The following is a 12,972-nucleotide window of genomic DNA, read 5'->3' as shown; positions in this document are numbered from 1 at the left end:
GACATAAGTAAACAAGTTTCCATAGATGGCTAACACAAACTGGGATACAGATCGAAAGAGGCGCATGCCTCCTGCCTGGGATCCTCCTAACTACTCCTGGTCGTCGTCAGCGGACTGCACGTAATAGTAGGCACCTCCAGAGTAGTAGTCATCGTCGACGAAGGTGGCGTCTGGATCCTGGGCTCCAACGTCTGGTTGTGGCATCCGAGAAGAAGAGGAAAACGAGGGAAAAGAGGGGGCAAAGCAACCGTGAGTACTCATCCAAAGTACTCGCAAGCAAGGAGCTACACTACATATGCATGGGTATATGTGTAAGGAGGCAATATGAGTGGACTGAACTACAAAATGCCAGAATAAGAGGGGGATAGCTAGTCCTATCAAAGACTACGCTTCTGGCAGCCTCCGTCTTGCAGCATGTAGAAGAGAGTAGACTGAAGTCCTCCAAGTAGCATCGTATAGCATAATCCTACCCGGCGATCCTCTCCTCGTCGCCCTGTTAGAGAGCGATCACCGGGTTGTATCTGGCACTTGGAAGGGTGTGTTTTATTAAGTATCCAGTTCTAGTTGTCATAAGGTCAAGGTACAACTCCAAGTCATCCTGTTACCGAAGATCACGGCTATTCGAATAGATTAACTTCCCTGCAGGGGTGCACCACATAACCCAACACGCTCGATCCCATTTGGCCGGACACACTTTCCTGGGTCATGCCCGGCCTCCGAAGATCAACACGTCGCAGCCCCACCTAGGCCTAACAGAGAGGTCAGCACGCCGGTCTAACTCCTATGCACGCAGGGGTCTGGGCCCATCGCCCTTTGCACACCTGCACGTTGCGAACGCGACCGGAAGCAGAACTAGCCCCCTTAATACAAGAGCAGGCTTACGTTCCAATCCGGCGCGCGCCGCTTAGTCGTTGACGTCTAGAAGGCTTCGGCTGATACCATGACGCCGGGATACCCATAACTACTCCCGCGTAGGTGGTTAGTGCGTATAGACCAAATGGCCAGACTCAGATCAAATACCAAGATCTCGTTAAGCGTATTATTATGAAGCAACCGCGGACGCCGACCAGGGCCAGTCCCACCTGTCTCCTAGGTGGTCTCAACCTGCCTTGTCGCTCCGCCACAAAGATCCACACAGAGGGCCGTCGGGACAAAGGTCCTTTCAGCCCCCAATCCGTGAATCACTCGCGGGTACTCTTCGAGCTGACCCGACTTTAGTCACCATCTGTATAGTATGTATGTATGTATAATATATACCCGTGATCACCTCCCGAGTGATCACGGCCCAATAGTATAGCAAGGCAGACTGACAAGAATGTAGGGCCAATGGTGATAAACTAGCATCCTATACTAAGCATTTAGGATTGCGGGTAAGGTATCAATGACTGTAGCAACAATGATAGGCTATGCATCAGAATAGGATTAAGGGAAAGCAGTAACATGCTACACTACTCTAATGCAAGCAGTATAGAGAAGAATAGGCGATATCTGGTGATCAAGGGGGGGGGGGCTTGCCTGGTTGCTCTGGCAAGAAGGAGGGGTCGTCAACTCCGTAGTCGAACTGGGCAGCAGCAGCGTCGGTCTCGGTGTCTAGCGGAAGAAGAGGGGGAAGAAACAACGAATACAATGCAAATAGATGCATGACGATGCATGACATGACAAGTATCGATGCTAGGTGTGCCCAATCGCGGTAGTAGGTGATACCGACAAAGGGGGAAAACATCCGGGAAAGTATTCCCGGTGTTTCACGTTTTCGGACAGATGAACCGGAGGGGAAAAGTTGCGATTCTGATAGGTTAGGGATGTGTGGCAGACGAATGGGCTGCGTATCCGGATTCGTCTCGTCGTTCTGAGCAACTTTCATGTAGAAAGTATTTTCATCTGAGTTACTGATTAAAAGATATGATTTTCTAAAGATTTAACTCATTTTCAGGAATTTAATTAATTATTTAAATCCAACATTATCCAGAATAGTAAATGATGACGTTAGCATGACACCAGAGTGATGTCAGCATGTCAACTGGTCGGTTGACCAGTCAAACCAGACAGGTGGGTCCAGTGGGACCCACATGTCATTGACAGGGTACTAACAGAGTTTTTAAAACTAACTAAATAGGTTAATTAGCAGGTAGGGCCAGCAGTCAGTGAGAGATTAGGTTTTAATCGATTTATTTAATTAATTAGCCAATTACCTATTTATTTTATTTGTTATGGCATGGGCCCCGCATGTCAGTGCCACTGGGTTGCGCAGTCAGCATGTTGACTGGGTCAATCCAGTCAACGGGGCCCCCATGGCCCACTGGCAGTGACCCAGGGGTGGGGGCCGCCTAGCCACGTCGGCGGACGGCGCCGGAACGACGCTGGCGAGGCAAAATGCGGCGGCGTGGCTCGGGCGAACGTCGGATTTTGCCCATGGGGCACCAAATCGAGCGCGGCCAGGCGCGTTAGAACGGCAAGACGATGACGCATCGGTTGGTGGTGGTCGGGCGAGCTGCGATGGCCGGAGAAGGGCGCATCGAGCGCATCGGCGGCGAGGTCTTTCGGGCGAGCAACGGCAATGGTGAGGCGGCGCGCTACGGGGCAAACCGAAGGGCGGGGCGAAGCCTTCGCGCATGTGCGAGCACAACGGCACGAGCCCCAGACCAAAGGGTCACCGGACGGCTGCCGGCGACGAGCGCGGGCGGCACGCGTACGGGAGCTCGATGGAAACAGAGCTACGGCGATCTAGCAGGCAAAATGAGAGGCTGGGGAGGATCTATGGGGCGTGGTGAGCGCAACCGACGCGGGCCCGTGACCATTTGGTCACCGGAGACTCGTCGGCGACGGGTTCCGCGGCGGGGCGCTCGGGTGCTTCGGCGGCAGCTAGCTAGGGCGCTGGAGAGAGAGAGGAGGGAGCAGGGGCTCACCGAGCGGCGCACACGATGGCCCTTGGGGGTTTAGTAGCTGCAGGGGGGCGGCCGGAGTCGGTGAAGAACGGCGGCGGGGCTTGTCGGAGCAGAGGAGGAAGATGGTGGCGTCGGGGCGTTGCGGCGGCTCCGTCCTCCAACGGGATGCTCCAGTCGAAGCAACGAACAACGGCGGTGATGACGGACATGCAGGCGCGGCGAGGCGATGAATGTGGCCGCGCGATTCACGGTAGCGAGGCCAGAGCGGCGCTCGGTTGCAGTGGGGAACGAGGGGGAGATGGATCTGGAGGGGAGAGGGAGAGGCGCGGGGGCCAAGGGCGAGCGTGGGGCAAGTGGGAGGCGGGATCGAGGAGGCGGGGGGGGGGGTGCTGGCGATCTTATCCCCCCATCGTCGCCGGCGAGAGGGTGTGGCGGGGACGCGCCCCTGTTCCGACCCGGGTGGGGGAACAGGGAAAGGAGGCGGCAGGGGGAGGCGGGCCGGTTCGGCCGGATGGGCCAGGTGACAGGGGCTGTGGCTAGCTGGGCCTTTCGGCCCAGGGGGGAAGGGGGGGGTTCTTCTTTTTCCCTTTTGTATTTTCTTTATTATTTCTTTTCTGTTTAAATTCATTTAAAAGTATTTAGGCATTTTATAAAAATGTGTTTACTTCACCATAATTATCGATGCAATATTTGGCAACCCCCGAACATTTTTGTTTTGACTTTTGAAAACTTTGGGTGTTTGTCGCTAATTCATTTTTTGAATTTGCAAGGGTTTTGAACTACCACTTGATTAGCAACAGTAACGTAGATGACATGGCATCATTAGGAGAGTTTTACTGTAGCATAATTATCCGGGCGTTACAAATCTCCTCCACTACAAGAAATCTCGTCCCGAGATTTAGGAGGTAGAAGGAAAGAGTGCGGGGTATTCATCACGCAGACGATCCTCTCGTTCCCAAGTGGCTTCATCTTCAGAATGGTGCGACCACTGAACTTTGAGGAACTTGATCACCTTCTGGCGTGTGCGGCGTTCAGCTTGGTCGAGAATGCGGACCGGATGCTCTTTATAGGAGAGGTCCTGTTGCAATTCGAGCACTTCATGATCCACTGCTCGGATTGGGTCCTTGAAGTAGCGACAGAGCTGTGACACGTGGAACACATCATGAACCTGAGAAAGATTCGACGGAAGCTCCATTTGATATGCCACTTTTCCACGCCTTTCCAGAATAGTGAATGGGCCAATATAGCGAGGAGCTAGCTTGCCCTTGATCCCGAAGCGGTGAGCACCCTTCATTGGTGTAACTCGAAAATAGGCCTTTTCGCCAGGTTGATAGACCATGTCTTTATGATGACGGTCATACTGACTCTTCTGACGTGACTGAACAATCTTGAGATGCTCGCGAATAATGCGGACTTGTTCTTCGGCATGTTGGATAATATCCGGACTGAAGAGTGGACGTTCCCCAGTTTCTGACCAGTTCAGAGGGGTTCGGCACTTTCGTCCATATAACACTTCGAAGGGGGCCATCTTCAGACTAGCTTGATAGCTATTATTATAAGAGAACTCAGCATACGGGAGAGATTCCTCCCATTTCTTGCCGAAGGAAATAACACAAGCTCGAAGCATGTCTTCGAGAATTTGGTTGACACGTTCAACTTGCCCTTGTGACTGCGGATGAAACGCAGTACTGAATGACAGATGAGTTCCCATAGCTTCTTGGAAACTTGCCCAGAATCTTGAAGTGAATAAACTACCACGGTCTGAACTGATAACCAGTGGAATACCGTGAAGCAAAACAATTCTGGACATGTAGAGAGTTGCAAGCTGACTAGCAGTGATCGTTTCTTTGACCGCCAGAAAATGTGCAACCTTAGAAAGTCGGTCAATGACGACAAGAATAGCATCATTACCTTTTGCGATTTGGGAAATCCAGTAACGAAGTCCATCTCAACATGGTCCCATTTCCATTCAAGAATAGAAATAGGTTGCAGAGTTCCAGCAGGCCATTGATGTTCTGCTTTGATACGACGGCAAATGTCACATTCAGCAACATAACAAGCAATGTCTTGCTTCATGTTAGACCACCAGAATCTCTGGCGGATGTCTTGGTACATCTTTGTACTACCAGGATTGATACATAGAGGCGTATCATGAGCTTCTTTCATAACCTCCTGAGTCATATTCAGGTTTTCCTTCTTACACGGCACCACTAGGCGGCCTTTGAAGTACAAGGCGCCATCATCAGCAATAGTGAAGAATGATGGCTTTCCTTCTTTGAGGTCGCGCTTAATCTTGTGGACTTCAGAGTCATATCCCTGTAATGTCTTGATGGAGCTCACGAGATCGGGTTCGACAGCCAGGGTATAGAGGGAACCCTCGGAAACAACACGGAGATTCATCTTGCGAGACTCCTCAGGAGGGGGAGCGAGTGCACCTAGAGGAACAATATGGAGGTTCAGCTTTCTGAATTCTTCAAAAAGTGAGGGCTGAACTTTGTGAATCTGGAGGTGGTTGCAGTAAGACTTGCGGCTCAAGCCATCAGCCATTACATTAGCCTTGCCTGGTGTATAGGAAATACCCAAGTTAAAATATGCAACAATCTCCATCCATCTCTGCTGACGGAGGTTCAGGTCTGGTTGAGTAAACAGATACTTCAGACTTTGGTGGTCGGTGAAGATCTCGCAACGATTACCGAGAAGGTTATGTCGCCACTATTTTAGTGCATGGATAACAGCAGCAAGCTCGAGGTCGTGAACTGGATAGTTCTCTTCGTGAGGGTGCAATTTACGAGAGGCATAAGCAATCACTTTGCGCTCTTGCATTAGTACAGCGCCTAAGCCTTGACGTGAAGCGTCACAGTAAATGACAAAGTCCTTCTTAGTATCAGGAGGAGCTAGTACTGGGGCAGAAGTCAACTTGACTTTGAGTGCCTGGAAGCTTTCCTGACATTTGTCTGTCCATTGGAACTTGACGCCCTTATGCAATAGGTTAGTCAGGGGCCTGGCGATCTTGGAGAAGTTCTCGACGAATCGACGGCAATAGCTGGCGAGACCGAGAAAACTTCTGACTTGCTTGACGTTCTTCGGAGGAGTCCAATAAAGAATAGCCTGAACTCGTTCAAGGTTGACGGCAATACCATCCTTAGAGATGACATGCCCGAGATAGGTTACTTCGGGAAGCCAGAATTCACATTTGGAGAACTTGGCATAAAGTTGATGCTCTCGTAGCTTTTCTAGCACAAGACGAAGATGTTCAGCATGTTCCTCTTCGTTCTTGGAAAATACCAGAATATCATCCAGATAAACCACGACAAACTTGTCGAGGTAATCCATGAATATATAGTTCATCTGGCGAGAGAAGGTGGCTGGAGCATTGGTTAAGCCGAAAGACATGACGGTGTACTCATAGGAACCATATCGAGTCACAAAGGCAGTCTTTGGGATATCCTCTTCACGAACACGGATCTGGTGGTAACCCAACCTCAAGTCGAGTTTGGAGAACACTGACGAACCAGCCAGTTGATCATACAGATCATTGATCCGAGGAAGAGGATACTTGTTCTGAATGGTAGCTTGGTTTATAGGACGGTAGTCTTGGACCAATCGGTTTGTCCCATCCTTCTTCTTGTCAAAGAGAGAAGGTGCTCCCCAAGGAGAGCAACTTGGGCGAATGAAACCACTGCGAAGAGACTTGTCGATTTCCTCCTTAAGCTCAAGGAGTTCATGCGGCGGCATCTTGTAGGGTCGCTTGGCTATCGGAGTGGTGCCTGGTTTCAAGTCGATGACGAATTCGACAGCTCTAGCAGGGGGAATCCCTGGGAGTTCTTCAGGAAAGACGTCTAGGAATTCACGCATGACGGGAATGTTTTCAATGCCTTCGAGTGGTGCAGCATTCAATGCATTCAATGCATAGAGCCTTGCCTCGGCATTCTGAACCAGACGAGCATTATAGCTTATTATTTCATCTGAAGGGTGTAGCAGATGGACGGTCTTGGTGGCGCAAACGATAGAAGCAGTATGCGCTTTTAACCAATCCATTCCCAGAATGAGATCAATGCTACAGGACTTCAGTACGATGGGAGAGACAAGGAATTTTAGTCCTTCGATTTCGACGGGGATGTCGTGACTAACCATAGAGGTTTGACATTGGCCCGCAGGGGTGTGTACCACTAGTGGAGTGTTCATCTCCTCGTATTTAATGCCATGCATGAATGCAAACTCAGCTGATATGAACAAATGTGATGCTCCTGTATCAAACAAAACAGATGCTGGTACTGAATTTACGAGGAGTGTACCCATCACAGTAGCAGGCTGGTCTTGAGCTTCGTTCAGATCGACGTGGTTGGCATGAACACGACCATAAGACTTGGCATTGTTGTTGCAGGGCTGGTTGTTACCACGGCCAGTTGCTGGAAGGACCAGTTGATTATGATTATGGTTGCATTCCCTAGCACGGTGCCCTGGTTGACCACACTTGTAGCACAGACCATTATTGGGGGTGGGAACAGGAGCTCGGGGTGGTGGAGCTGGAAGCCTTGGCTGCCTAGTTGGAGCAGTAGGCAGACGAGGTGCAGCATAAGACTGTCTTGGGGCAGGTGCATTTGGACGGTACATGCTGTTCGGGATCCATATCTTACACTTCTGCGAGGGCGGGCCCGAAGATGAGCCCGTGTCACGGTTGCGCCTTTGAGAGCTCTGGTGTTCCTGCAGACCAGTCTCGACATTGATGGCCTTATTCACCAAGGTGGCGAAATCGACAAAGTCATGCACCAGATGTGCGAGCTTGATGTCAGCTTGAAGGCCGTCATGGAACTTCTCCTGTCTACGTGCATCAGTTGCAATGTCTTCTTCAGCATAGCGGGACAAGTCCAGAAACTCCCGCTGATAAGCTTCCACAGTTTTGTTGCCCTGGGTGAGGTTGCGGAACTCACGCTTCTTCCTGTCCATGATCCCCTGAGGAATGAAGCGGGCACGGAAGGCAGCTTGAAAGTCTGGCCAGGTGATGATTGTCCCAACTGGCAGAGTACGCCTGTGGCTGTCCCACCATTGAGCTGCGGGTCCCTTCAGAAAGAAGGAAGCAAAGGTGACATAGCGGGCAGGGGCTACTTCAGCAGACTCCATCTCATAGGTGATGTCACGGAGCCAGTCATCAGCATCCAGCGGCTGAGTTGAGCTGCGGTACACGGTTGGGTTGAGGCGCATGAAATCCTGCAGAGTCACTTGGGCTGGCTGCTCGTTCATATTGGGACGAGGGAACTGAGCCATCACATTCTCCATGAACTGGCGATTCATCTCGAGCTGTTGGACCATACCAGCCATGTACTCAGGCGGTGGTGGGGCGTTGCCGCCACGACCACGACCAGCTGGTCTAACCATCCTGCTAATATATAACAGGGGTAGTTCAGCATTGAGAAATTTGCATAGACAAGAATCATTCATGATGAAACATGCATAATGAAAGGAGCATGACAGATACCACATAGTAGTCGGCTTAACTTACAAAAGGGGTCGGACATAGAGTTCAGTACACAGAGTTCAGTACACAGAGTTTAGTACATAGACTAAGTCATCATAGGTGGCACGCAGGCTCGCGAATGCATCTGATACTAGTGAGCAAGACTACATCAGTCCCATGAGGTACTATGAAGGTAGTTGTAGCTTGACAGCTGGTAGTGAGGCAACGGATAGTCCTCCACGTCAGTGGCCTGGGGGCCGCTGATACTCTGGTGTAGAACCCGACGCTCAGGTGGCAGAAGAGGACCAAGTGTGGGAGAGTAGCCTCCCACCTCTGGCCAACCGACACCGTGGGGCATCACGGTCCTGGCTGGGTAGATCGCAGAATGCGGCAGCTGTCCAGACCGGACAAAGGGGTGCAACAGCGTCAGAGCCCTGTAAAGGTGCTGATGAGTGGTGTACAACTTGTGGCGAAGAGCTCTGTTAGCTCGGTACAGCCCATCAGCATGCAGAACCAGGCGCTGATGGTGGAAGGGCTCTCGGGTGATGGTGGACTAGGCGGCAGTGTAGTATCCCTCCGCACCAACGTCAGATGCGATAGGAATGTGCCTGAAAGGGGAAGTGTGCAACGCCTGATACTCTCCATGAAGACGTGTCAGAGCAGCATGAGTAGCATCATGGACTGCCATCTCGATCGTCACTCCAACACCATGAGCGGTGTGCAGCACGGTAGTGGACTCGTACTCTCGAGAGTAGAGGTGGACGATGGCACGGTACTGCTCCTGATTAAAGTCCAGGTACTCCTCGTAGACGGTGTACTCAGGGTGCCAGCGATAACCCAGATAGGTCATCATATCAGCTAGCACAACAGGTGATCCTGAGGCACCAATGGCCGCAGTGTGGCGCACGACCTGCCTCGTGGGTTCCATCTGAAAACAAATATGTTTCAATGGAGTCAAATGACAATATGGGCACTATTCAAAATGCTATCCTACAGAATAACTATGTCTTATCCAACTTTGGGGTGAACGTGGTAACGGGATCCTAATGTCAGAGTTAGTAAATTCGTTTAACCCGAGTAGGAGAGAGTTCAGAGCCCCAGAGTAAAGGTCAAGAAGTAAAAGATCCTAATACCACCCAATGGCGATGTGGGCCCGTAAGGCACACAGCCAAGTTAGTAAAAGTTTAGTAGTGACTAGACTCGACTTCGGCCAAGGAGTGTGGAAGGGGGATTCCTACAGGCAGTCGGCTCTGATACCAACTTGTGACGCCCCGATTCAATCGTACACTAATCATGCACGCAAACGTGTACGATCAAGATCAGGGACTCATGGGAAGATATCACAACACAACTCTAAAAACATAAATAAGTCATACAAGCATCATAATACAAGCCAGGGGCCTCGAGGGCTCGAATACAAGTGCTAGATCATAGACGAGTCAGCAGAAGCAACAATATCTGAGTACAGACATAAGTAAACAAGTTGCCATAGATGGCTAACACAAACTGGGATACAGATCGAAAGAGGCGCAGGCCTCCTGCCTGGGATCCTCCTAACTACTCCTGGTCGTCGTCAGCGGGCTACACGTAGTAGTAGGCACCTCCAGAGTAGTAGTCGTCGTTGATGAAGGTGGTGTCTGGATCCTGGGCTCCAACTCTGGTTGCGGCATCCGAGAAGAAGAGGAAAACGAGGGAAAAGAGGGGGCAAAGCAACCGTGAGTACTCATCCAAAGTACTCGCAAGCAAGGAGCTACACTACATATGCATGGGTATATGTGTAAGGAGGCAATATGAGTGGACTGAACTGCAGAATGCCACAATAAGAGGGGGATAGCTAGTCCTATCGAATACTACGCTTCTGGCAGCCTCCGTCTTGCAGCATGTAGAAGAGAGTAGACTGAAGTCCTCCAAGTAGCATCGTATAGCATAATCCTACCCGACGATCCTCTCCTCGTCGCCCTGTTAGAGAGCGATCACCGGGTTGTATCTGGCACTTGGAAGGGTGTGTTTTATTAAGTATCCGGTTCTAGTTGTCATAAGGTCAAGGTACAACTCCAAGTCGTCCTGTTACCGAAGATCACGACTATTCAAATAGATTAACTTCCCTGCAGGGGTGCACCACATAACCCAACACGCTCGATCCCATTTGGCCGGACACACTTTCCTGGGTCATGCCCGGCCTCGGAAGATCAACACGTCGCAGCCCCACCTAGGCCGAACAGAGAGGTCAGCACGCCGGTCTAACTCCTATGCGCGCAGGGGTCTGGGCCCATCGCCCTTTGCACACCTGCACATTGCGAACGCGGCCGGAAGCAGAACTAGCCCCCTTAATACAAGAGCAGGCTTACGTTCCAATCCGGCGCGCACCGCTTAATCTCTGACGTCTAGAAGGCTTCGGCTGATACCATGATGCCGGGATACCCATAACTACTCCGGCGTAGGTGGTTAGTGCGTATAGACCAAATGGCCAGACTCAGATCAAATACCAAGATCTCATTAAGCGTATTATTATGAAGCAACCGCGGACGCCGACCAGGGCCAGCCCCACCTGTCTCCTAGGTGGTCTCAACCTGCCCTGTCGCTCCGCCACAAAGATCCACACAGAGGGCCATCGGGACAAAGGTTGTTTCAGCCCCCAATCCGTGAATCACTCGCGGGTACTCTTCGAGCTGACCCGACTTTAGTCACCATCTGTATAGTATGTATGTATGTATAATATATACCCGTGATCACCTCCCGAGTGATCACGGCCCAATAGTATAGCAAGGCAGACTGACAAGAATGTAGGGCCAATGGTGATAAACTAGCATCCTATACTAAGCATTTAGGATTGCGGGTATGGTATCAATGACTGTAGCAACAATGACAGGCTATGCATCAGAATAGGATTAACGGAAAGCAGTAACATGCTACACTACTCTAATGCAAGCAGTATAGAGAAGAATAGGCGATATCTGGTGATCAAGGGGGGGGCTTGCCTGGTTGCTCTGGCAAGAAGGAGGGGTCGTCAACTCCGTAGTCGAACTGGGCAGCAGCAGCGTCGGTCTCGGTGTCTAGCGGAAGAAGAGGGGGAAGAAACAATGAATACAATGCAAACAGATGCATGACGATGCATGACATGACAAGTATCGATGCTAGGTGTGCCCAATCGCGGTAGTAGGTGATACCGACGAAGGGGGAAAACATCCGGGAAAGTATTCCCGGTGTTTCACGTTTTCGGACAGATGAACCGGAGGGGAAAAGTTGCAATTCTGATAGGTTAGGGATGTGTGGCAGATGAACAGGTTGCGTATCCTGATTCGTCTCATCGTTCTGAGCAACTTTCATGTAGAAAGTATTTTCATCCGAGTTACGGATTAAAAGATATGATTTTCTAAAGATTTAACTCATTTTCAGGAATTTAATTAATTATTTAAATCCAACATTATCCAGAATAGTAAATGATGATGTCTGCATGACATCAGAGTGATGTCAGGATGTCAACTGGTCGGTTGACCAGTCAAACCAGACAGGTGGGTCGAGTGGGACCCACATGTCATTGACAGGGTACTAACATTGTTTTTAAAACTAACTAAATAGGTTAATTAGCAGGTAGGGCCCAGTAGTCAGTGAGAGATTAGGTTTTAATTAATTTATATAATTAATTAGCCAATTACCTATTTATTTTATTTGTTATGGCATGGGCCCCGCATGTCAGTGCCACTGGGCTGCCCCGTCAGCACGTTGACTGGGTCAATCCAGTCAACGGGGCCCCCATGGCCCACTGGCAGTGACCCAGGGGTGGGGGGCGCCTAGCCACGTCGGCGGACGGCGCCGGAACGACGCCGGCGAGGCAAAACGCGGCGGGGCGGCTCGGGCGAACGTCGGATTTCGCCCATGGGGCACCAAATCGAGCGCGGCCAGGCGCGTTAGAACGGCAAGACGACGACGCGTCGGTTGGTGGTGGTCGGGCGAGCTGTGGTGGCCGGAGAAGAGCGCATCGAGCTCATCGGCGGCGAGGTCTTTCGGGTGAGCAACGACAATGGTGAGGCGGCGCGCTACGGGGCAAACCGAAGGGCGGGGCGAAGCCTTCGCGCATGCGCGAGCACAACGGCACGAGCCCCAGACCGAAGGGTCACTGGACGGCTGCCGGCGACGAGCGCGGGCGGCGACGCATACGGGAGCTCGATGGAAACAGAGCTACGGCGAGCTAGCGGGCAAAATGAGAGGCTGGGGAGGATCTATGGGGCGTGGTGAGTGCAACCGACATGGGCCCGTGACCATTTGGTCATCGGAGACTCGTCGGCGACGGGTTCCGCGGCGGGGCTCTCGGGTGCTTCGGCGGCAGCTAGCTAGGGCGCCGGAGAGAGAGAGGAGGGAGCAGGGCTCACCGAGCGGCGCACACGATGGCCCTTGGGGGTTTAGTAGCTGTAGGGGGGCGGCCGGAGTCGGTGAAGAACGGCGGCGGGGCTTGTCGGAGCAGAGGAGGAAGATGGCGGCGTCGGGGCGTTGCGGTGGCTCCGGTCTCCAACGGGATGCTCCAGTCGAAGCAACGGACGACGGCGGTGATGACGGACACGCAGGCGCGGCGAGGCGATGACTGTGGCCGCGCGATTCACGGCGGCGAGGCCATAGCGGCGCTCGATTGCAGTG

Source organism: Triticum aestivum, chromosome 2B (assembly GCF_018294505.1).
Source record: "Triticum aestivum cultivar Chinese Spring chromosome 2B, IWGSC CS RefSeq v2.1, whole genome shotgun sequence".
In the NCBI taxonomy this organism is placed as follows: domain Eukaryota; kingdom Viridiplantae; phylum Streptophyta; class Magnoliopsida; order Poales; family Poaceae; genus Triticum; species Triticum aestivum.
The sequence above is the reverse complement of the archived record's forward strand: the minus strand, read 5'-3'. Positions refer to the sequence as shown.